General features: G+C 41.5%; 1 pseudogene; it reads right to left on the bottom strand.

Annotated features, from left to right (window-relative positions):
• Window positions 1-611: 611 nt before the first annotated feature.
• Window positions 612-16,840, bottom strand: LOC139472818 (ankyrin repeat domain-containing protein 1-like; annotated as a pseudogene).
• Between the last annotated feature and the right edge of the window lie 8,193 nt (window positions 16,841-25,033).

Here is a 25,033-nt window from a genome sequence, read left to right as displayed (position 1 = left end):
CGAGATTGTAAAGAAGGTGTCACCCGCTGGGAAGTAGCTTGATTGAAATGGTGAAATGGGAGAGAGAAATAGAATATCTCGCTAATCAGAAATATTTCTTTTTAAATTTCAGCAGCAATAATATGCAACACATCTCCATTTGTTAATCTATATCGCCCACATGAGGCCAGTGCTGTACTTGCATATGTCGCGAAGCCAGCATTTAGCAGCCCTTTGAATTACCGATATCGTATTTAGCAGAGAAAACAGCCGGCAGCTTTAGTGTTGAGACCTAAGCCGGAATGCCGTGACGTCATCGACAGTGTGACGTCACTGTCATTGTACATTTGGCGCCACGTCAGCTGGGCGAACCTCGCCTCGGTCTGACGTCATCGAGGGCAGAGAGATGTAAACAAACAGTTTTTTGTGTGTTTTTCACGATTAATTACAAACTTATGGCGTAAAATTAACACAGAAATATATGACGACATGCATGAACATATCACGAGGTGCGGTGCTTACATACCAATCACACATCGTCTCTATTTACACTCAGTTAACAATTTTCTTACCTGATCATGAGAACTTCCAAACACAACAAATGACAAAATGTCTGACAAAGTTTTTACAAGTTTTATTCACATCCAAAAACAACAAACAGTTTCACGTAAATAAAGACATATGTACACACGACGACGTGAACGGCACACCACGTCACTGTCAGGTCTCCCCCACCGTCCACACAAACACGACACTGACGTCACTGAGCGCCGCGGGACACGAGGAGATCCGCCACTCGCGTATGTCCATTGTGTCTCGCCAGGTCGGCCGCCGTCCGCCCGTAGATGTTCCTGGCGTCGATGTCCACCACGTGCAGAGACAGCACAAACTTCACCGTCTCCATGTCTCCTCCAGCACAGGCGAGGTGAAGGGTGTTGTGACCGTACTCGTCCACCAGTGACACATCGGCCCCTTCACCCACCAGGAGCTCCACCACGTCTCTGTGTCCCCTGTATGCTGCCCCCATCACCGGTGTCCTGCTCCACCCCCACCACCTACAGTTGACGTCCACGCCCCGAGACAGGAGCCGCTTCACCTCCTCCAGGTTCCCGGCCTTGCTGGCGACACTGAGGTCCCCGCAGTCTGCTGGTGATGGAGTCGCTGTAACACAAAGTAAACTCTGTACACTTCCAGACATCTTCGTCATACATCTACATGGTTCACACCTCAACGTGGCGACACGTGACACGGTACGTCATCAACCACTTCCAACGTGGCTGACAACACAAGGATCAAGGGGAAGGACGACAGCTGGTTCATGTAATCAAGGATTATGTGGTCAATGTTTAGAATCTTTCTGTCACATCCAGTTGTTGTAACATTATTCTGTGTGTGTGTGTCAACGTTTGATGAACTGAGCTTTATGAGATGATACTGTCAGTACAGTTGCTGTTTGGAAATATTAGATAGATCTTATAAAACATGACATTGGAGTTTGTCAGTCTGTTTGTTTGCAGTAGTCCAGCAATAAGATGGCGGAGTCTGATAAAGACAGACAGTCCAGTGGTTGACAACATGAGCACTGATCTACACAACTGGGATACGATGACATGCAAGACGCAAGTCAGAACCCCCACGGGTCTATACCTCAGCTTGTTAATTGTTGGAGGGATTAAAGTGTGGGCTTTCTGCCTGCTGGGTTCTCCCACCTACCCTGTGTAGCAGGCTTTTTTGTGGTCGTCACTGGTGTCCTCGTGGTCCGACTCGGGTCGCTCGAGGCTGAAACACAGAACATGCTGTTCAGAAAACAATACAAACTAAATAAGCATTATACATACAAGATATTCGACAAAGTTTGTGTTTTTAAAATTTTGACTGATGAATACAATTTCAAAACCATTCATCTTAGTAGAGGTATAAATATAAGGTCGTCTAGCGACTAACAAATCACTCAAACAACTAGATTCTATCATAAATACAACACAAACATTGAGATTGCTGTTCATCTGAGCCGCGCGTCTGTACAGGCTTGTTCGATTGAGCTTTATGGTGGTACTGGCAATACAATTGACTTGTTACAAATTATTAGGATAATAAGAGACTACATTTATCAGCTTGTTATTGTAGAGACTGTTCATATGAAGGTTTTTGGAGTGAACTTTCAGGCTTATATTTGTCACATGTTGATGTGACCTCATCTCTTACAAGTTGGACAGTGACAGTATCTACCACCTGCTGGGTTCTCCCACCTACCATGGGTCGTCACTGTCGTCATCTGTGCAGCCCTTTCTCTGTGGCTCCGGTCGCTCGAGGCTGAAACACAAAATATGCTGTTCAGTTGGGTTGGGTTTTACAGGTTCTTAGCAATATCTGGGCGGGGAACACTAGACATGGGCTTCACACATTGTAACCATGTGGGGGAATCAATCTCGTGAAGAGCGAATGCTTTATCCACTGGGCTACCCTCCCCCATATATGCTGTTCAGAAAACTATATATTGCAGGTAAACATTAAAACTACTGGCCTGAGAGAAGCTTTTGCCTTTCAACAAATGTGTGACTTTCAAATTTATTCACTGATACACTTGATTTATAATAGAGTTGCTGTAGTAGAGGTATTATTAACAGCGTTAGAAATTGGCACTAGTCCTGTAGTCCTTACTAGACTGCCCAATAGTAAAGGTATCCTAAGGAGTAGTAGAAATTGGCCCATTTTAAGGGTTTGGCTATATGTTATCATTATAAGGAATAGAGGACAAAAACTGTTAGTTTCTAACCCTGATTAATATACCGTAGCATGGTGACTGACACATTTTGAAAATCGCTTATATTTATTAGATTTAGATTGCTGGAAAAACACTCCCTGAATAAACCTAAGCTGCACACTGCCTCTGTGCTACCTGCTGAGATATATCTCTTCTCTTGGTTGAAGTTGCAGAAACTGAATAGATTGTTATTTTGTTGTCATAATGATATAATCATACACCATACAACATAAATGAACACTACTACAACATCCCAATAGTTCAGATACATAACGACTAGGCTAGTAAACGTGTCATTTTAAGGGTCTTATATGTTACCATTATGAGGACTAAGGACTAAACATGTTAGTTTATATTGCTGTACACAAGAAAGACCAGATCTCAAATAAACTGAAACACAGCATATGTGCATTTATCATATTAGAACATTACAACATCGTATGACATCAGCTACCTACCCTTAAGTCCCAATTATGGAATGATATTAGTATTTTAGTCTGACTTCGTTAGTTGTGGGTGGAATTGTTATGACAATGAAACGGTCCCCGCAAGTTGGTGCGTTGTCGCACAATATCAATAACAATAACAAGTTGTTGTTTGAGTATCAATACTGTGAATAGCAAATCTACATAGTACATACAGGTCAAATACTGAACATTGTTTTCTAATTTTCATTGCCTGCTATGTTATTACTGTATATTTAAATTATACTCAGGTATTTGTTGTGAGTGAGAATCAATGCACATCGTTATATATATTTTTACCAGGATATGACGCCCACCAGTGTAATTCTGGAAGGAAAAAATATTTTTCGTGCATTTCAACGTCTGTGGATAAATCGTCAAATCGACAACTGTCTTGATGGTTTCTCTGTGTCCATATTGCTTTTTCGCCAGATGATGATAACAGGCTACTAAATGTAGAGTGCTGCGACCTATCGTAAATTATTTGTTGTTCCAAGTGACTTTGCTTGATGTTTTAGTCCCCACCCTCCCCAATACAAACACTCTCTTAACTAGACTCTGAAACTGGTGCGTTTTACGTCGTTTGATGTCTCGGGCTACACAGTATTACAAACAACGATATACGACATGCTACAGAATAATATTTCAGTTATAAACTTTTCATGATGATGCAATAAATGTAAAAGAGCAACAGGTCTACATGACTCAGCGCGTGTGCAACACAGTGGTAATTCAGTGTCAGGAAAACTCTTTGCAACACTGTCATAATTCAGGATTCCGAGCGATGGCGGCAGTACATCCATCACAGATCGGCTTACTAGATTCTATCTGAGGCAGAAACTGTCGCCGGCACCACAAGATGTTTGATACGGTGTTTGGTTGTGTAAAAAAGGGTATAAACACGTGGCCCTATTACGTGATTAAGATTGAAATGGCGATTGCCAGGTTGACGAGCGCCAAATTGTTTTCGCATTTAACGTCCGTTGTAACTTAGACATAAAATAATGAGAATCATGCACATTTGCCCTTATATATTCTACATTTCCTTGCCATCCTTCAAAAACCAATGTTGGTGCCCTGCAAAAATACATTTGTTCCACATGAGATATTCCGGATTAGAACAAAGCTGAGTGTTAAAATAATGAATAGTGGGTATGGATTTCAGTAGATTTCTGCCATTATATGATGCAGAACAACGTTTTAAAACATATGAGTGAAAAAACATAGCCGACATTATGAGTCATAGTATGACTGAACAGATTTAGAAAAAAATCTCATATCATCTAGTCTTTAGTCTCAGTTGTAAATAGATCTAGTTGTTATTAGTTCAGAGGATGAAACTTACAAGCATATTTTTGCAATATACTGATTAAAATAGAACAAACAGGCTTTGCAGTTGAAACGGGGTATGAATGTTTACCTCCAGACGTTTGTTTATCCCTGGTGACAGGCAAAACAAACGTCTGGGTGTAAACATTGTGTGAAGCAAGCACCTGATTCCTTCAAAATGTATTCTGTTGTACATAAATCTTACTATATTTACAATGTCTGTTTCATTTATTTTCCTAACAACATTCTGAAGTACAAACTGAAAACTTACCACCGTTTGCGTCCTAACACGAGTGACACATCTCACATCCAGTCAAGAAACGCCTGGACTAGCGAAGGGGCGAGCTATGACGTCAGTGTGACGTGTCTGGTTAGGAACATGGCATAGTTTGGCGCTCGGCTGCTTGTGCCGATCACTCTAAGATAATACAGTGTGGAGTGATACTAGATCTACAAGTCTTACTACCGTCTTACCATATTTCATTTCAGATTGCATGTTGAGGTAAACAATTAAGCCTACTTTATTGGTTAAAGAAATCTACCTCATCATCGTGCGTAAAATATGTCTTTTTATTCTAAGTTGCTTCGCTAAAAGATCAAAGGCACCGACTATACTTTATCCTGCGACAAAGCGTTTCCGCGTGAAGATCCGGGGTAGAGTGAGTGAGTGAGTTAAAATTTAACGTCGCATCGGCATTATTTCTGCCATATAGCGACGAGACCAAGGTAATATATATCCAATTAAGTTATTTATGCAATGACATATTTAAAAACAATTTATGAAACATATTGGAGCATACTATATTTAAAAACAATTGATGAAACATATGAGCATTACAATATCATTAATACAGTTTAAAAAACAGGCTATAGGCCACCAGTAACCAAAGCTAGGCCACCTCGCTGGGGATCATGGGGACTTACAGTACCTCTGCTTCCTGCATGATACCCCAGCAGGATTTACGTCATCACTTTAGCTACTGGTGGTTGTGCACAATACTAGCCAATATTAAAAAATACTCATCAATGAGTTGGCTTAAAACACTGGTTGATGATAGTTACATCGATTACTATAGGATTACGTGTCACACAGGGGGACAATATTTTTACGCTACGTTAACCTCCTGGACAGAGACTTGAATAATGTCAGTTGCTAATAGCATCACACCAAATTTAAACAACAACAACATTTAATTATTCACATACCTATTTAAAATTTATTATACAGACCAATTCGTTTCAAGTAATTTATGATGAGATGCCCGCTGACACGGGAAAAGAGATCTTTTAGATTTACACTTTGATAATGTGAATCCCTTGCGATTGCAAAGTCCACACAATCAAGCAATATCCGGGGTAGAATACGATCTTGAGCAACCCATGCTTGGCGTAAAAGGCGACTATGCTTGTCGTAAGAAGCGAGGTCGGGTGGTTAGGCTCGTTTACTTGGTTGATGCATGTCATCGATCCCAATTGCGTGGATCGATGTTCATGATATTAATCACTGGGTTGTCTGGTCCAGACTCGATTGTATACAGACTGCCGTCAGTTAGCTGGAATATTGCTGAGTGCGGCGTTAAAGAACAAACAAACCAACCACAAGCAAACAAAGCATCGAAGCTATCGCGACGGTAGCCACCATTTTGAATGTTGTATTTGTAAAACATGTCGGCCGCTGACATAGTGATGAAGTGTTGCCTTGTGGCTATTTCATTTCGTATTGCTTATTTACAAAAAATTTACTGAACATGAAATTTGATTGTAGATGAATGCGCCCAGGTATTTAACTCAGTCACAGCAATAACACATATGCATACTTAAGTCCGTTAAGTAGGAACTACATCTGTCGGTTAAAGAGTCGTTGGTTATCTGACATACTAGTAATTTATAGATAAAGGATCGTCAATAAGGATATCCTGAATGACTATTGTTTCGCGCCGCTTTTAACAGTATTTCGGTTATACCACGGTGTGTCAGCTTGATGTGGGAGGAGGGGGCACAGGTGGCCCAGTCGTCTAAGGCGCCGCGATTCGCTGTGCAGAGTTGCGTCCCTTGGGCACGCCAGAAACCTATGATTGTGGGTTCGAATCCCGGTACGCCCCAATTATGTTTCTAGGTTTGTCAGCACCATACCCGTTCTCGTGGGTTTCACCGAAGTGGTAAACGTCTTAGACCTGCATCACTTCGGGCTTTCCTCCCACATTAAGCTGACACGCCGCGATATAACTGGAATGCTGTTAAAAGCGGCGTTAAACCCAACTCACTCACTCACTCATGATGTGGGAGGAAAATACGAAATATTGTGTAGTGCTGGGATTCGAACCTACGGTTATAGATTTCTTGCACGCCTAGGGAACGCAACTCTGCACGGCGAATTGTGCCGCCTAAAACGACTGGGTCAACCGTGTCTGTCTGTCTGTCTGTCCCTCTGTCCCTTTGTATAAATAAGATAACTATATTTACGGGACTAAATGTTACTCAACTGGACTCTGCTTTGTCTTTTCGTCGGTAAGCCAGCTATACAGGTGTTATTATATGCGTGACGGAACGGTCGCTATACCTGCTATATACCAATTATCAGAATATATATCTATATATACAGGGCGTTAGAAAACCTTTGACAATGGGGTCCTGACAATTCAATCAGGAAGACGAGTTATTTCAAAATGGAACTCAGAAAGGTGACATTGTGTCATCATGTGTGGCCCAAAAAATTGTTTTGAAACGGGAAGTTTGCTCTCAAAATCCTTATCCTAAATCTGAATTCACATTTATTTATCCTTCGTAGGTTGAAGATGCCAATGATGTGTAAGACGAAGGAGGCGATGATTCGGAGACATTGATGTTGGAAATGATGAACCTGATGTAAAGTGGTCTGTCGGTTTACAGTTTTGGGGTCAAGTACAGGTGCATGGGACAGTACATGGGTGGCCCAGTCGTCTATAGGGCGCAGCGATTGTGGGTTCGAATCCCTGTTCGTCCCGAGCATGTTTCTAGTAAACGTCTGAGACCTGCATCACTTCGGGCTTTCCTCCCACATTAAGCTGACACGCCGCGATATAACTGGAATAATGTTTAAAGCGGCGTTAAAACCAACTCACCCACCTCATGTGCGGCGGAAGGATATTTGCTGATAAATTTCCGTCTATGGCTTGTCACAGATTCTTGTTACTTCACGTGCCTCACCGTGATATCATGTCTACTGTACAGTGTTAGAAGTGTAAATAACGCTACCCGCCGCCATCAGAAACACAGGGCTGGTGAATCATGTCTACTGTACAGTGTAAGAAGTGTAAATAACGCTGCCCGCCGCCATCAGAAACACAGGACTGGTGGATCACGTCTACTGTACAGTGTTAGAAGTGTAAATAACGCTACCCGCCGCCATCAGAAACACAGGACTGGTGTATCATGTCTACTTTACAGTGTTAGAAGTGTAAATAACGCTACCCGCCGCCATTAGAAACACAGGACTGGTGTATCATGTCTACTGTACAGTGTTAGAAGTGTAAATAACGCTACCCGCCGCCATTAGAAACACAGGACTGGTGTATCATGTCTACTGTACAGTGTAAGAAGTGTAAATAACGCTACCCGCCGCCATTAGAAACACAGGACTGGTGGATCATGTCTACTGTACAGTGTTAGAAGTGTAAATAACGCTACCCACCGCCATTAGAAACACAGGACTGGTGTATCATGTCTACTGTAAAGTGTTAGAAGTGTCAATAACGCTACCCGCCGCCATTAGAAACACAGGACTGGTGTATCATGTTTACTGTACAGTGTTAGAAGTGTCAATAACGCTACCCGCCGCCATCAGAAACACAGGACTGGTGTAGGGTGTATCATGTCTACTGTACAGTGTTAGAAGTGTCAATAACGCTACCCGCCGCCATCAGAAACACAGGACTGGTGGATCATGTCTACTGTACAGTGTTAGAAGTGTCAATAACGCTACCCGCCGCCATTAGAAACACAGGACTGGTGTATCATGTCTACTGTACAGTGTTAGAAGTGTCAATAACGCTACCCGCCGCCATCAGAAACACAGGACTGGTGTATCATGTCTACTGTACAGTGTTAGAAGTGTCAATAACGCTGCCCGCCGCTATCAGAAACACAGGACTGGTGGATCATGTCTACTGTACAGTGTTAGAAGTGTAAATAACGCTACCCGCCGCCATTAGAAACACAGGACTGGTGTATCATGTCTACTGTACAGTGTTAGAAGTGTAAATAACGCTACCCGTGGCCATTAGAAACACAGGACTGGTGTATCATGTCTACTGTACAGTGTTAGAAGTGTCAATAACGCTACCCGCCGCCATTAGAAACACAGGACTGGTGTATCATGTCTACTGTACAGTGTAAGAAGTGTCAATAACGCTACCCGCCGCCGTTAGAAACACAGGACTGGTGTATCATGTCTACTGTACAGTGTTAGAAGTGTCAATAACGCTACCCGCCGCCATTAGAAACACAGGACTGGTGGATCATATCTACTGTACAGTGTTAGAAGTGTCAATAACGCTACCCGCCGCCATCAGAAACACAGGACTGGTGGATCATGTCTACTGTACAGTGTTAGAAGTGTAAATAACGCTACCCGCCGCCATTAGAAACACAGGACTGGTGTATCATGTCTACTGTACGGTGTAAGAAGTGTCAATAACGCCACCCGCCACCATTAGAAACACAGGACTGGTGTATCATGTCTACTGTACAGTGTTAGAAGTGTAAATAACGCCACCCGCCGCCATTAGAAACACAGGACTGGTGTATCATGTCTACTGTACAGTGTTAGAAGTGTCAATAACGCTACCCGCCGCCATTAGAAACACAGGACTGGTGTATCATGTTTACTGTACAGTGTTGGAAGTGTAAATAACGCTACCCGCCGCCACTAGAAACACAGGACTGGTGTATCATATCTACTGTACAGTGTAAGAAGTGTAAATAACGCTACCCGCCGCCATTAGAAACACAGGACTGGTGGATCATGTCTACTTTACAGTGTTAGAAGTGTTAATAACGCTACCCGCCGCCATTAGAAACACAGGACTGGTGTATCATGTCTACTGTACAGTGTTAGAAGTGTAAATAACGCTACCCGCCGCCATCAGAAACACAGGACTGGTGGATCATGTCTACTGTACAGTGTAAGACGTGGTACTGACGCTACTCGCCGCCATCAGAAACACAGGGTGGGTGTATCATGTCTACTGTACAGTGTTAGAAGTGTTAATGACGCTACCCGCCGTTATTAGAAACACAGGGCCAGTATATCATGTCTACTGTACAGTGTTACAAGTGTAAATGACGCTACCCGCCGACATAAGAAACACAGGACTGGTGTATCATGTCTACTGTAAAGTGTTAGAAGTGTTAATGACGCTACCCGCCGACATTAGAAACACAGGACTAGTGGATCATGTCTACTATACAGTGTTACAAGTGTTAATGACACTACCTGTTGGTATTAGATACACAGTGCTGCAGTATCATGTCTATTAAACAGTTTTAGACGTGGTACTGACGCTACCCGCCGACATTGGAAACACAGGACTGGTGTATCATGTCTACTGTACAGTGTTAGAAGTGTAAATAACGCCACCCGCCGCCATTAGAAACACAGGACTGGTGTATCATGTCTACTGTACAGTGTTAGAAGTGTAAATAACGCTACCCGCCGCCATTAGAAACACAGGACTGGTGTATCATATCTACTGTACAGTGTAAGAAGTGTAAATAACGCTACCCGCCGCCATTAGAAACACAGGACTGGTGGATCATGTCTACTGTACAGTGTTAGAAGTGTCAATAACGCTACCCGCCGCCATTAGAAACACAGGCCTGGTGGATCATGTCTACTGTACAGTGTTAGAAGTGTAAATAACGCTACCCGCAGCCATTAGAAACACAGGACTGGTGGATCATGTCTACTGTACAGTGTTAGAAGTGTCAATAACGCTACCCGCCGCCATTAGAAACACAGGACTGGTGTATCATGTTTACTGTACAGTGTTAGAAGTGTCAATAACGCTACCCGCCGCCATTAGAAACACAGGACTAGTGGATCATGTCTACTGTACAGTGTTAGAAGTGTAAATAACGCTACCCGCCGCCATCAGAAACACAGGACTAGTGGATCATGTCTACTGTACAGTGTTACAAGTGTTAATGACACTACCTGCCGGCATTAGAAACACAGTGCTGCAGTATCATATCTATTAAACAGTGTTAGACGTTGTACTGACGCTACTCGGCGCCATCAGAAACACAGGACTGGTGTATCATGTCTACCGTACAATGTTAGAAGTGTCAATAACGCTACCCGCCGCCATTAGAAACACAGGACTGGTGTATCATGTCTACTGTACAGTGTTAGAAGTGGAAATAACGCTACCCGCCGCCATTAGAAACACAGGACTGGTGGATCATGTCTACTGTACAGTGTAAGACGTGGTACTGACGCTACTCGCCGCCATCAGAAACACAGTGTGGGTGTATCATGTCTACTGTACAGTGTTACAAGTGTTAATGACGCTACCCGCCGTTAATAGAAACACAGGGCTGCTATATCATGTCTACTGAACAGTGATAGAAGTGTTAATGATGCTACCCGCCGACATTAGAAACACAGGCCTGGTGTATCATGTCTACTGTACAGTGTTAGAAGTGTAAATAACGCTACCCGCCGCCATCAGAAACACAGGACTGGTGGATCATGTCTACTGTACAGTGTAAGACGTGGTACTGACGCTACTCGCCGCCATCAGAAACACAGGGTGGGTGTATCATGTCTACTGTACAGTGTTAGAAGTGTTAATGACGCTACCCGCCGTTATTAGAAACACAGGGCCAGTATATCATGTCTACTGTACAGTGTTACAAGTGTAAATGACGCTACCCGCCGACATAAGAAACACAGGACTGGTGTATCATGTCTACTGTAAAGTGTTAGAAGTGTTAATGACGCTACCCGCCGACATTAGAAACACAGGACTGGTGTATCATGTCTACTATACAGTGTTACAAGTGTTAATGACACTACCTGTTGGTATTAGATACACACTGCTGCAGTATCATGTCTATTAAACAGTTTTAGACGTGGTACTGACGCTACCCGCCGACATTGGAAACAGAGGACTGGTGTATCATGTCTACTGTACAGTGTTACAAGTGTTAATGACGCTACCCGCCGACATTAGAAACACGGGGCTGGTGTATCATGTCCACTGTACAGTGTTAGAAGTTTTAAAGATACTTCTGGCTGCCTTTAGAAACAGAGGACTGGTACATCATGTCTATATTCCATCAGCTCCAGCCTTTGGTGTTTATATTTCACAACTTTTGAAGTGCAATCAAGCACGCTCTTTCTGCCTAGATTTGAAAGACCGTAATCTGACTCTTGTTGTTGTTTGATTAGGGTTTCAACTTTCAAAAAACTTAATGGTGAATATGTGGAGGACATTTTCAAATTTGACACGTCAGTGACAAAAATAATGTCCGACACAATTCCCTTATTTCACCCTTTTGGTAAACACCTGGTATCATCAAATGCTCATGATAAAGACAGTTTACAATGTTGCCAACAGATTATAGAAATCCAACCTTTCTGTGTTTGTTCCGTCAAGTCTTGGATTTGTTTCTCACGCAGCGCATCACGTTTCTCAAGTTCCTGTATCTGTAATGATGAAAGCTCAGTTTAGTCTGGTAGATCAATTTATCGACAAACTCAAACCAATAACACAAACACAAAGAAAATATTATGACAAAATCAGCAGAACTGGAAGTGAGTGGGTGAGGTTTAACGCCGATTTTAGCAATATTCCAGCAATATCACGGCGGGGACACCCAAAATTGGCTTCACACATTGCACCAATGTCGTGATTCCCGACAAGTTGACTATGTAGTGTTGTTACATAGTTTTTTTTAATGTCGCCCATATTTACACTAAGTACCCCTTAACCTGTATGATAATGTACTGTGTTCTTACAGGTGCAGATAAGATATGGTTTCAATTCAAATAGTAGTTAAATATCCAGTGTTAATGGTGATGCAAGGTTTCTAATTGGTTGTGTTATGTGGCAATGCTGTTAATGGTGGTGAAAGGTCTCTAATTGGTTGTGTTATGTGGCAATGTTGTTAATGGTGATGCAAGGTATCTAATTGGTTGTGTTATGTGGCAATGTTGTTAATGGTGATGAAAGGTATCTAATTGGTTGTGTTATGTGGCAATGTTGTTAATGGTGATGCAAGGTATCTAATTGGTTGTGTTATGTGGCAATGCTGTTAATGGTGGTGAAAGGTCTCTAATTGGTTGTGTTATGTGGCAATGTTGTTAATGGTGATGCAAGGTATCTAATTGGTTGTGTTATGTGGCAATGCTGTTAATGGTGGTGAAAGGTCTCCAATTGGTTGTGTTATGTGGCAATGTTGTTAATGGTGATGCAAGGTCTCTAATTGGTTGTGTTATGTGGCAATGTTGTTAATGGTGGTGAAAGGTCTCTAATTAGTTGTGTTATGTGGCAATGTTGTTAATGGTGATGCAAGGTCTTTAATTGGTTGTGTTATGTGGCAATGCTGTTAATGGTGATGCAAGGTCTCTAATTGGTTGTGTTATACGGCAATGTTGTTAATAGTGATGCAAGGTCATTGTTGCAGCTGGGTGAATATTATTATCTCTGACTTTATTGCTATTGCCATTGCTATTAATTTTATATTTTGTACTACCATTACTGCAGCTTGGTGAATATTATTATCTCTGACTTTATTGCTATTACCCTTGCTATCAATTTAATATTTTATACTGCCATTGTTGCAGCCTCGTGAATATTATTATCTCTGACTTTATTGCTGTTACCATTGCTATCAATTTGATATTTTGTACTGCCATTGTTGAAGCTTGGTGAATATTACTATCTCTGACTTTATTGCTGTTACCATTGCTATTAATTTGATATTTCATACTGTCATTGAATTTTGTATCTCACTAGTTATTTGGCAGTATGTTTTACAGATTTGTAAACCTTCTAGACATTTTCCTGTAGAAATTGTGAATGGCTCATTTCTTTGTTACTTGCTGGCTTCACACTTTTATGTACACATTTCTTTTTGTTCTAATCTGGAATCGACACTAAACAGTGGTTATGTTGAAACACTCTCGAGTAGTACCTTTTATCGATATTGCAGTGTAAACAGGGAACTAATTGTATGTAAACTAGTAAACCCCGCGTCTACATGTCCAGTAAAACCCATGTCTACATGCCCAGTAAACCCTATGTTGACATGACCAGTAAACCCTATGTTGACATGCCCAGTAAACCCTATGTTGACATGCCCAGTAAACCCTATGTTAACATGCCCAGTAAACCCTATGTTGACATGCCCAGTAAACCCTGTTTTGACATGTCCTGTAAACCCTATGTCTACATGCCTAGTAAACCCTATGTTGACATGCCCAGAAAACCCTATGTTGACATGCCCAGTAAACCCCATGTCTACATGCCCAGTAAATCCCATGTCTACATGCCCAGTAAACCCTACGTTGACATGCCCAGTAAACCCCATGTCTACATGCCCAGTAAATCCCATGTCTACATGCCCAGTAAACCCTATGTTGACATGCCCAGTAAACCCTACGTTGACATGTCCAGTAAACACTATGTTGACATGCCCAGTAAACCCCATGTCTACATGCCCAATAAACCCCATGTCTACATGCCCAGTAAACCCCATGTTGACATGCCCAGTAAACCCTATGTTGACATGCCCAGTAAACCCTATGTTGACATGCCCAGTAAACCCCATGTTGACATGCCCAGTAAACCCTATGTTGACATGCCCAGTAAACCCTATGTTGACATGCCCAGTAAACCCCATGTTGACATGCCCAGTAAACCCTATGTTGACATGACCAGTAAACCCTATGTTGACATGCCCAGTAAACCCTATGTTGACATGCCCAGTAAACCCTATGTTGACATGCCCAGTATACCCTATGTTGACATGCCCAGTGAACCTTATGTTGACATGCCCAGTAAACCCTATGATCACATGCCAAGTAAACCCTATGTTGACATGCCAAGTAAACCCTATGTTGACATACCAAGTAAACCCTATGTTGACATGCCAAGTAAACCCTATGTTGACATGCCAAGTAAACCCTATGTTGACATACCAAGTAAACCCTATGTTGACATGCCAAGTAAACCCTATGTTGACATGCCTAGTATACCCTACGCTGACATGCCCAGTAAACCCTATGTTGACATGCCCAGTAAACCCTGTGTTGACATGCCCAGTAAACCCTATGTTGACATGCCCAGTAAACCCTATGTTGACATGCCCAGTAAACCCTATGTTGACATGCCCAGTAAACCCTATGTCTACATGCCCAGTAAACCCTATGTTGATTTGCACTGTTAACACTATTTTGACATGCCCCTTAAACCCTACGTTGACATGTCCAGTAAACCCTATGATGACATGCCCAGTAAACCTGATGTTGACATGCCCAGTAAACCCTTTGTTGACATGCCAAGTAAACCCTATGTTGACATGCCAAGTAAACCCTATGTTGACATACCAAGTAAACCCTATGTTGACATGCCCTGTAGACCCTATGGTGACATGCCAGACACGGATATAAAGATCCTGCGCCGCAGGCGGACCGTCGCGGGATGGTCCAAGTTGGCATAAAACTGTGGTGAACGTTAAAATGACGTGCAACGGGTGATTGTTCCGCCTCTAGTTGTTCAAGGGCACACAATCTTGGCATATCGAATGACACAAAAAGGTGAAAGCTATGTTCTATGGTGTCATCCCTGCACACCCCTCATCTTGGAGCAGAACTTCCCAAATGTTCACGTGCATCACGCTTTGTGATCCTTTTCCACTTCATGCATTTGAAAAATGGCTTGTTTAGGGTAAATGTTTCATCAGGTGGTGTGTTTTGGTGGTTGGTTGATTTGCGGTGGAAACCAATTATTCCATAGTTTCAATTTACATGAACTAAATTCAACATTTCACCTGTGCGTTTCTTTTTTGGGAGAGTATATTTACTGTGTTAAAACCGTACATAACTCTTTTTTTCCATGGTTCCAAATGAAAAATAGAGCGGCATGACCTTAGGGCATGTAATTGCTCGGCTAAAAAGCCTGTTGAATGTCTGTTGAATAGCCTGTTGAGTAAGTGGAATTAAGCCAGGCTAGCTGCTGCTTTCGAAACATGTTTTCCAAACGGTCAACAACTTCTTTGCTTCATTACATCAACACCATATGCATTGCAACTACAAGCATTCCTGTCAGTGTGAGTCATAGCTCCATCGTAAAACGCACTACCTTATATGGAATTCATTATCATCCGTTGTTTTACGATTGAAAACGAACAAATTTATGGATAACAACTTCTGGTTTATTGCATATAGCAACGTTTCGATGTATATTCTAACACCGTTATCAAGCTGAAGCGACAACAACCGAGCGATCAGAGATATATATGCATGGCATCGTGTGATAAGCAGCAGAGTAACATTGAAAACAACAGGTGATAGATAACAAATACACACAGGCTTATGAATATTCATAGAGCACCTTGTGGTAGGTTCCTTGCTTATTAAATAGACTGGTTCTGATTAATAATACCAGGCTGTGATATAGGTGAAGGTGTAAAGTGTGTGAGTGCTGGTACTCACCCTTTGCTGCATTCCCTGAAAGTCTTTGGTCAGCTCGACACGTAATTTGCCAAGACTCTCTTTGTAAGAGTCTCTTTCCTGTGTTACTTGTCTGAACTGGCGTTTAACTGATCGCAGTTGTGTCTTCGAGTTATGAATGCTCACTTTCAGACTGTTAACTACATTAAGAACACGTCCACGGACAATGTTCCCGATGTATTCTTCTTTCAGGATGCCAGTAATCGCTTGCTTCACTTGATGCGTTATCAAGGCAGGGATGAACGTGTTAGTCAGTTCTTCTTTCAGCACCTTAAAGTTGTTACTCATTTCAATCCCCAAATCAGCAACTTGGCCTTTCCATACTTTGATCTCTCTGTCCAGCATGTCTAGTTTTTTAGAGGAGGCTGGCAAATTGGTATCAGCATGTACGTCTCTGACACCACACAACGACACAAGAAAGATGAATACAACGCTTGTTAGTTCCATCATGTAGGGATGTTGTACAGCTCGCCGGAGTTATGAGATTACTGCGTTGGTGCTGGATAAATATACCCCAGCCTGACTCACGTGTTTGACAAAAAGCCAACTCAGGAATGCTCTGACAGAAAATTCCTGTGCATACATTTGGCACCACAGCAGCAAATAAGGCGGGCAACTTCATCAGAGTATCGTGTTTCATACCAAGTAACTTGCCACAATAGTCTCGTGTTGAGAGTATTATTACTATTGAAGTAACTTTAAAAATATTAGATTTCTTGTTTACTTTAACTAATCTCGATCTAACCCCATTAACATTAATAATGTGCGTAAATTACTTCTCTTTGTCTCACGCTGTGGACCTTAGTTATTACCCATCCCTGACACCAAGGTCTAAATGTCCAATAGACAACATATGCCTTTGATCCACCCGTAGCAGACACCCAGGTATCTATGCCACATGCAGTCTCACGTATACCTTTCTCCTCCAATCCCCCACCCCCAAAAATCCCCCTCCCTCTTTCACCATGGCTAACAATCATTCTGTTTCTATTTGGATACAAGTTCGTTTGATAAGGCTAATACACATGCTGATTCCTAATGATCGAAGTTACAGATCATGAACCAATCAAATTGGTATATCCAGATCTGTTCATGGCCATTGTGGGGAGGCTAAACTGTGACACGTTTGCGCAGTGGAGCTCTTCTGGTGGAATGTGTGAGGACTCTGAACTATTGTCGGGACAAAAATCAAGTTTAGTCTGTCAAACGTTTTACCAGAAAGGATGATAAATCTACTACTGTTCAAACGAACACATATTTATTCACTTTTGCCCGTTGACCTTTTCCCAATTTAATTAATCTGGTTATGTTAACAATCGGAGTTGAGGTGTATGTCCCCAATACACTCCGATGCTTTAAATGTGAAAAAGTGGACATGGTTGGAAAACCTGCACACATCCCATGGCTTGTCATCGTTATGGTGACAACCATGAAAGTGCAGATTGTCCTCAAGATTTGAAATGTTCAAACTGTGATGGGCAACACATGGCCACTTCCAAGTTCTGCCCTGTTTATCAAACAGAAATCAAAATTCTTAAGCTAAATAAAGAACGAAACATCAGCTTTACCGTCGCCAGGCAGCTTACTTTTACTCTAAATTCTTTTTCTGCTGAAGCCAAATCTGCTAAAACCTCTTCATCTGTTCTGTGCCAGACTGAGTTGACATGGGTCAAGTCTGATCAACCTGTCGTAGCTTCGTCGGTCACTCAGTCAGAAAAAGCTGACAATCAATCTGAATCAACATTTTCTCCCTTTCAGGCTGATACTGAGACAATTCATGTCGAACCAGCAAATGCAGAAAAAAAGTTATCCACAAAAAGAACGAAAAAGGTGAAATAAAAATTAAATGACCATCAAACACCCAATACCCTCTCATCCTCGGAGATTATGTCTCCACAACCGCTTTGGTGCTCATGTTCATATGAAAGATTACCATTTGAGCCACCAAGGCCCAAGCATCAAATATAATACAATGGAACTGTAGAGATCTTAGGAATAAATATGATGACTTACAACTCTTAATTCAAGATTGATTTCAAACCAGGTGCAATTTGTTTACAAGAAACATACTATTAAGACACTGATATTATCAACTATTTATCAACTCCTGATGCATTTACCAGACCCATGTTTAGAATCCCTTTTCGTTATTTTTGATGACATATGGACAAAGCTATCAAAAAAAGAAAGAAAAAGGTGAAACAAAAATTAACCTTTCTGTCACACCTTAATTACTTAAAAAATAAATGCCTGAAGCCACTTGCTCCATTGAAAGTCGTTTCTGAATCAAAGCGGGGAGGGGATAAGAAAACCCTGCTCCAACGGTAGAGCGCTCTAAACTAGATTACATCATATATGGTGGGGGATGTAAACGTGAGTTTAAAAAAACTAGATTCTATTCATCATCAGAGACAGAGGCTTTGCCTTTGAGCCTTTAGAGCTTCTCTGAGACAAAATCTGTATGTGGAGGCTGGTTGTGTTTTTAATCCTCTATATACAGAATGCTGTAATAAAAAGATCATCTCTTACTCTACTCATCAATACTCTGCTGCTGTCACATTTAGTCGCCCCATGTTGGAGGTATAAAGAATAAGAAACTATATCTGTGCTGTAAGGAGCATGACATTATAGCGCCACACTAACACACCTGTTAGACGAGGCATACATGCATACTCGACGTCAGTACTCTGTATGTCAGCTTGACCCGTTTGAACTTTGGGACATTAAGATTTTGTTAATTGCATATTAGTTATTTGTGGAAACATTAATGGGCATCACATGTTTCAAGAAAATATGGATTTCGGCCAGATGACTTCACATTAAGTTTAGTCGATGTCAGAGTGACCTGTACGAAACTTGGTACTGAATGTTGGCACTTTTCATTTGACTTGCTCAACATTAAGATTAGGTTTAATGAAAATAATCCAGGACATCTGCTATTGAGCTACCCCTAACTACTGCAGTTCGAGACACATTTGACATCAACAGCAACACTCACTCACTTACTCCTGGCTAAACCCCTAACTACTCCAATTCGAGACACATTTAACATCAACAGCAACACTCACTCACTTACTCCTGGCTAAACCCCTAACTACTACAGTTCGAGACACATTTGACATCAACAACACTCACTCACTTACTCCTGGCTCAACCCCTAACTACTGCAGTTCGAGACACATTTGACATCACCAACTCAAAAATCACGTACTCCTGGCTAAACCCCTAACTGCTACACTTCGAGGCACATTTGACATCAACAAAAACACTCCCTCACTTACTCCTGGCTAAACCCCTAACTACTGCAGTTCGAGACACATTTGACATCAACAACAACACTCACTCACTCACTCCTGGCTAAGCCAAAAACTACGCTAGTATAAGACACATATGACATCAACAACTCAAAATCACGTCCTCCTGGCTAAACCCCTAGCTACTGCAGTTCGAGGCACATTTGACATCAACAAAAACACTCACTCACTTACTCCTGGCTAAACCAAAAACTACGCTAGTATAAGACACATATGACATCAACAACAACTCGAACTCACTTACTCCTGGCTCAACCCCTAACTACTGCAGTTCAAGACACATTTGTCATCAACAACAACTCAAAATCACTTACTCCTGGCTAAACCCCTAACTACTACAGTTCGAGACACATTTGACATCAACAACAACACTCACTCACTTACTCCTGGCTAAACCCCCTAACTACTCTGGTATGAGACACATGTGACATCAACAACAACAACACTCACACATTCCTGTTTAGACCTCCAACTAGGTGCGGTCAGGTAGCCTAGTGGTTAACATGTTAGCTCGTCACACCGAAGACCCGGATTCGATTCCCGACATGGGTACAATGTGTGAAGCCAGTTCTGGAGTCTCCTGCCGTGATATTGCTGGGATACTGCTTGAGCAGTAGACACATTTGTTAATCGGCAGCAACAATATTCCTTTCCAAAGTCTTGTGACGTCATTACTGGTGAAACATTTGTACATTATGTAATGTAGTACATTATGATACATTAGCACAGAAAAAACTAGCGATGGGGATATTGTGCTCCTCCTATGTCCAAAAAGAGAGAGCGAGAACAAACAAGACATTGGAGTAGTTGTCGTCATATACACAGAACAATGGCAAATCATTGGAATAGCTGTCGTCATATACACAGAACAATGGCAAAACATTGGAGTAGCTGTCGTCATATACACAGAACAATGGCAAAGCATTGGAGTAGCTGTCGTCATATACACAGAACAATGGCAAATCATTAGAGTAGATGTCGTCATATACACAGAACTATGGCAAATCATTGGAGTAGCTGTCGTCATATACACAGAACAATGGCAAATCATTGGAGTAGCTGTCGTCATATACACAGAACAATGGCAAATCATTGGAGTAGCTACCATCATATACACAAAACAATGGCAAATCATTGGTTTAGCTGTCGTCATATGCACAGAACAATGGCAAAGCATTGGAGTAGCTGTCGTCATATACACAGAACAATGGCAAATCATTGGAGTAGCTGTCGTCATATACACAGAACAATGGCAAATCATTGGTTTAGCTGTCGTCATATACACAGAACAATGGCAAAACACTGGAGTAGCTGTCGTCATATACACAGAACAATGGCAAATCATTGGAGTAGCTGTCGTCATATACACTCAACAATGGCAAAACACTGGAGGAGCAGTCGTCATATACACAGAACAATGGCAAAACATTGGAGTAGCTGTCGTCATATACACAGAACAATGGCAAAACATTGGAGAAGCTGTCGTCATATCGGAGAAAAATGACAAAGCATTGGAGTAGCTGTCGTCATATACACAGAACAATGGCAAAACATTGGAAGAGCTGTCGTCATATACACAGAACAATGGCAAAACATTGGAAGAGCTCTCGTCATATACACAGAACAATGGCAAATCATTGGAGTAGCTGTCGTCATATACACAGAACAATGGCAAATCATTAGAGTAGATGTCGTCATATACACAGAACAATGGCAAATCATTGGAGTAGCTACCATCATATACACAAAACAATGGCAAATCATTGGTTTAGCTGTCGTCATATGCACAGAACAATGGCAAAGCATTGGAATAGCTGTCGTCATATACACAGAACAATGGCAAATCATTGGAGTAGCTGTCGTCATATACACAGAACAATGGCAAATCATTGGTTTAGCTGTCGTCATATACACAGAACAATGGCAAAACACTGGAGTAGCTGTCGTCATATACACAGAACAATGGCAAATCATTGGAGTAGCTGTCGTCATATACACTCAACAATGGCAAAACACTGGAGGAGCAGTCGTCATATACACAGAACAATGGCAAAACATTGGAGAAGCTGTCGTCATATCGGAGAAAAATGACAAAGCATTGGAGGAGCTGTCGTCATATACACAGAACAATGGCAAAACATTGGAAGAGCTGTCGTCATATACACAGAACAATGGCAAAACATTGGAAGAGCTCTCGTCATATACACAGAACAATGGCAAATCATTGGAGTAGCTGTCGTCATATACATAGAACAATGGCAAATCATTCGTTTAGCTGTCGTCATATACACAGAACAATGAAAAAACATTAGAGTAGCTGTCGTCATATCGGAGAAAAATGACAAAGCATTGGAGGAGCTCTCGTCATATACACAGAACAATGGCAAATCATTGGAGGAACTGTCGTCATATACACAGAACAAAGGCAAGTCATTGCAGTAGCTGTCGTCGTATACACAGAACAATGGCAAGTCATAGCAGTAGCTGTCGTCATATACACAGAACAATGGCAAAACATTGGAAGAGCTGTCGTCATATACACAGAACAATGGCAAATCATTGGAGTAGCTGTCGTCATATACACAGAACAATGGCAAATCATTCGTTTAGCTGTCGTCATATACACAGAACAATGAAAAAACATTAGAGTAGCTGTCGTCATATCGGAGAAAAATGACAAAGCATTGGAGGAGCTCTCGTCATATACACAGAACAATGGCAAATCATTGGAGTAGCTGTCGTCATATACACAGAACAAAGGCAAGTCATTGCAGTAGCTGTCGTCGTATACACAGAACAATGGCAAGTCATTGCAGTAGCTGTCGTCATATACACAGAACAATGGCAAAACACTGAAGTAGCTGTCGTCATATACACAGAACAATGGCAAATCATTGGAGTAGCTGTCGTCATATACACTCAACAGTGGCAAAACACTGGAGGAGCAGTCGTCATATACACAGAAAAATGGCAAAACTTTGGAGTAGCTGTCGTCATATACCCAGAACAATGGCAAAACATTTGAGGAGCTGTCGTCATATACACAGAACAATGGCAAATCATTGGAGTAGCTGTCGTAATATACACAGAACAATGGCAAATCATTCGTTTAGCTGTCGTCATATACACAGAACAATGGGAAAACATTAGAGTAGCTGTTGTCATATCGGAGAAAAATGACAAAGCATTGGAGGAGCTCTCGTCATATACACAGAACAATGGCAACTCACGGGAGTAGCTGTCGTCATATACACAGAACAATGGCAAATCATTCGTGTAGCTGTCGCCATATACACAGAACAATGGCAAATCATTGGTTTAGCTGTCGTCATATACACAGAACAATGGCAAAACACTGGAGTAGCTGTCGTCATATACACAGAACAATGGCAAATCATTGGAGTAGCTGTCGTCATATACACTCAACAATGGCAAAACACTGGAGGAGCAGTCGTCATATACACAGAACAATGGCAAAACATTGGAGTAGCTGTCGTCATATACACAGAACAATGGCAAAACATTGGAGGAGCTGTCGTCATATACACAGAACAATGGCAAATCATTGGAGTACATGTCGTCATATACACAGAACAATGGCAAATCATTGGAGTAGCTGTCGTTATATACAGATAACAATGGCAAGACATTGGGGGAGCTGTCGTCATATACACAGAACAATGGCAAATCATTGGAGTACATGTCGTCATATACACAGAACAATGGCAAATCATTGGAGTAGCTGCCGTAATATACACAGAACAATGGCACACAATTGGAGTACCCGTCGTCATATACACAGAACAATGACAAAACATTGGAAGAGATGTCGTCATATACTCAGAACAATGGCAAAGCATTGGAGTAGCTGTCGTCATATACACAGAACAATGGCAAAGCATTGGAGTAGCTGTCGTCATATACACAGAACAATGGCAAAACATTGGAGTAGCTGTCGTCATATACAAAGAACAATGGCAAATCATTAGAGTAGCTGTCGTCATATACACAGAACAATGGCAAATCATTGGAGTAGCTGTCGTCATATACACAGAACAATGGCAAATCATTGGAGTAGCTACCATCATATACCCAAAACAATGGCAAATCATTGGTTTAGCTGTCGTCATATGCACAGAACAATGGCAAAACATTGGAGTAGTTGTCGTCATATACACAGAACAATGGCAAAACATTGGAGTAGCTGTCGTCATATACACAGAACAATGGCAAAACATTGGAGTAGTTGTCGTCATATACACAGAACAATGGCAAAACATTGGAGGAGCTGTCGTCATATACACAGAACAATGGCAAAACATTGGAGTAGCTGTCGTCATATACACAGAACAATGGCAAAACATTGGAAGAGCTGTCGTCATGTACACAGAACAATGGCAAAACATTGGAGTAGCTGTCGTCATATACACAGAACAATGGCAAAACACTTGAGTAGCTGTCGTCATATACACAGAGCAATGGCAAAACATTGGAGGAGCTGTCGTCATATACTCAGAACAATGGCAAAACACTGGAGTAGCTGTCGTCATATACACAGAACAATGGCAAAACATTGGAGTAGCTGTCGTCATATACACAGAACAATGGCAAAACACTGGAGTACCTGCCATCATATACACTCAACAATGGCAAAACACCGGAGTAGCTGTCGTCATATACACAGAACAATGGCAAAACATTGGAGTAGCCAGACGTAAGTGTTCATACTATTGACTGTCAATTCTGATAAAGGTTTCCGTTTTCAAAATACTATCATGGTTTAGATTAATATGTTTGACATAAATTCATACACAACCTCTTGTGTCCTTAGTGATTTATTTGTTTCATGCGTTGATGATGAGGTCTTATGAAGTTTTGCGTTAACACTGGTAATGCCATCCATTGGAATACGAAACCAGTGTTTCTATTTATAGCCCAGGCTGCCACGGTGCTGCACTGCTTGAACGTGTTGCTCATCACCTCACAACACAACAGGTTTTAATGCCATTCCATGCTGAAAGCACTTGAACATGAACCACGTATACCACTATACGGTGTACACCTAATACCTCTTGTTCCTTGAAAACAATAACAAATATTTCAGGAAGTCATTGCTGTGAAAACATATTACTAGCTTTGATTCAATTCATGTTTGTTTTCTATTTTTCTATTACCCTAATATCTAAACTCATGTCATGTTCTCCTATTTGGTTCTGAAGGTAGCACATGCAATTAGCATATAGTACAGGGTAGAACTTGCAAAGTTCAAACACATTAATAGTGTTCATCATTAACCGTACAAGATTGATACTAGGGAAAGAAGCGGCAGTGATGAAGCTATAGCTGTTGTATTCTGAAAGGAAACACAGACGAACAGACAGTATTAGAAGCGATGCAGTTATACACACGATAATTAAAGATATATATTACATGTAGGTTGCAGAACATTAGTGCAACATAATAA

This window comes from Haliotis cracherodii, unplaced genomic scaffold, assembly GCF_022045235.1.
Source record: "Haliotis cracherodii isolate W230 unplaced genomic scaffold, xgHalCrac1.p SCAF_25, whole genome shotgun sequence".
NCBI classification, from domain to species: domain Eukaryota; kingdom Metazoa; phylum Mollusca; class Gastropoda; order Lepetellida; family Haliotidae; genus Haliotis; species Haliotis cracherodii.
The sequence above is the reverse complement of the archived record's forward strand: the minus strand, read 5'-3'. Positions and strand labels throughout refer to the sequence as shown.